This window comes from Lepisma saccharinum, chromosome 8 (genome assembly GCF_977018435.1).
Source record: "Lepisma saccharinum chromosome 8, izLepSacc3.1, whole genome shotgun sequence".
Classification (NCBI taxonomy): Eukaryota; Metazoa; Arthropoda; class Insecta; order Zygentoma; family Lepismatidae; genus Lepisma; species Lepisma saccharinum.
The window spans coordinates 63,956,947-63,959,823 of record NC_139236.1 but is presented as its reverse complement, the minus strand read 5'-3'; positions in this window follow the sequence as shown (position 1 = coordinate 63,959,823).

Here is a 2,877-nt window from a genome sequence, read left to right as displayed (position 1 = left end):
TCAGGTTGGGTTGCCTTTGCATATCACGTGATATGCAGTGTTGCCTTGGGTGCATACCTCAAACTTCATTATCATTACAGAAAATCTGCAACAAAGCTTTTCGTGTTATAACCTGCCTTCCGAAAAATGAAATGCGAAATAGTAATAAGTACAAAAACTTTATAACAGCAACAAAACATACACGATTGGATACTCAACAACAGAATAAACGTGAAAGACCTGTCGCTCTTTGAAATATCGCGCAAATGAAAGGAATTCGCCTGAACATCCGCGAATGAAATCTTGTCTAGTCCGTGTTCCTCTCTGTCCGTGCTGTCCAGAGAGAAAGGGTGGATTCATGACGTGCTTGTGTCATGGGAACTCTTTGGGGAGATAAAAATAATGTAATTTTGATAAAAGGCCATTTTGAGAATACATTATTATTATACATTTAGACAGAAAAGCGAAGTACAATAAAACAAATCAATCGATCATAAAAGGTAAAAGTAATCCCTGCACATTGCGATTAGGAATTTGAGTTTTAAGTCCACTTTAGGCACAGATAGGCTAATCTGGACTGGACCTACAGTTTAAAGTGGGATTCCAACCACTATGTACAGCCATAAAGTATCGACAAGGCGACGACGTAACCACTACAACCCCCCCCCCCCAACTTAAGCTGAAAGTTCCATTCTGCCACGCCCCCAAATTTAGGTCCCAAGTTAGGCCTATGAGGGAGGCCACTGCACATTGCTATCATTTGATTTGATATTTGTTTTTAGCGTTGTTTTTCTGCCACTTGTGACCAATCGTGACGATGAGAATGAGTTATGATTGACTGGATTAGGTTATTGTTCGTCACTTATGCTCCACTTTTGGATACTCGCGACGACGAGAATGTGCGCTGATATGATGAAATTCAAGAAGGTACACTCACAAAGAAAATCCATGTCCAGGCCGGGATTCGAACCTGGAACCCCTACTGTCGTAGCGCGCTGTGCTAACCTCGCCGTCATGGAGATCGGGCCCTACTCATTGCAACAAGCCACGGAGGCTCATTGAGGGGGTATGGAAGTAGGTGCTCTGCACACTAACGATCTTGCCCCCTTGTGTAGGTGATGTGATTAGTACCGCGCTCCGGTAGCTTTTACCCCCAGAGTTGCCTTCAGGTAGCCAGGGGTCCCGGGTTCGAATTCCGGCACTGATAATCTATTCACAAAATGGTTCTTGTTTCATGAAAGAGTCTCAAAGCAATATGAGTGGTGTATCGAAAATAAATGGCATCGTCAAAACTATGAATAATAATATTGAGGTCCATTAACATCAAAAATAAAACACTGTGCCCGTGCGGCAACAACCCTTACCTTTGGGGAGGGGGTGGGGGGAGTCCAGTCATTCCAATCGGCATTTCATTGAGTGACAAATTTTCAGTGAAGAAAGTCCCATCCACGCTATATTATCTATCTCTAAAGAACAAGGTCCGTAGTTTCCCCCGCTCAAACAAGGCGGCAAACAAGTCAACGGACCTTGTCTCAAGACTGGAGTCCGTTGCTACTTTTTCGTAGCAGATTGCAATTGACCTGGTGATGCTAGGTCACCATCGACAATCTAGAGGTCAGGTTCAACCCCCAGAACTGAAATGATAAGCTTGCTTGAGCATGTAACTCACTATTAACAAAAGAAGCGTAATGTTAGCGGCTCTCACGTAGAAACTTAGACTGGCGCAGCCACGCTTTGGAGGCTGAAGGAGTATCCACCTCAAAGTCCAAAAGAGGAGTCAATTTCCCCAAACAGTATTTACATATGTATTATATATGTAACCTAATTAAATAAAAAATGTTTCGAGCAAAAAAATACAAATGATCACGAACAAAATATTTGGCTGTGTGAATCCTCCCCCCTCCTCCAAAAAATGATCTTGTCTTTGCCACTGTGATGAAGCAAGAGAAATATTTCTAAAAAATTGTTCATATCATCGAAACCTGAACTGCTCCACACAGGCCCGGATTTCCCAATAGATTAGATTGGATTGATTTGTTGTTTTAAGTCCACTTTATGCACAGTAAGGATTTCCCAATAGGCCTCATAGGTCCGGTCCTAGAGCTGCACTTTGGTAGGGGCGGCACGATTGTTTGTTTTAAATTTATAAGGAATACCTAATTCTCGGATTGCCTCTTTTTTTCTCCTGAAACACGAATTGAATGACTTGCAGGGAAAAAAATTCACTCATAATTGTTCCCATGGACGTCGCAAGAAATTTGAATAATATAAATAATAACAATAATAATTGCTAATATAATAATAATAATTTTTAAATCTCATAAACTAATTAATTTCAAGCGTATTATTGTCAGGGGTGTGAGGGACAGAATTTTTTTTGTCGGGACGGGATCGGAACGGCAAATGTTTTTAATCCCGACATTCGGGACGGGAAAAAAATCGCCATTTCCCGAAGCTCTGAAAATTTCGAATTCTACACGTCATTTTCAACTTAAATGATTGTTTTTCTGGAATATAAACAAACAATTCCCGATAAGTTCCAGACACTTGCAATGCAGAAAACGTCGAGAATTAACAACTTTTTAAAATGACCATTCGGTATTTCCCGACTGCTCGGGATCCCGAAAAGTCGGAAAGTCATTTCCCGAAGTCGGGATCCCGCACACCCCTAATTATTATTATTATTTATATTATTATTATTATTGCTGTCTATATATCCTTGAGGAAACTTTTCTACTCTATCCATCAGAAGTGTGGATATGCAGCACAACAGTTTTAATTTATTTATTTTACGTTTCATGCAGTGTATACTGAAATGAACAGTTATTATATTTTGTTATTAAGTTTTACGTACCTCAAGAAAAACTTTAAAAGTAGGAGAGAAATTTGAGTCATAAA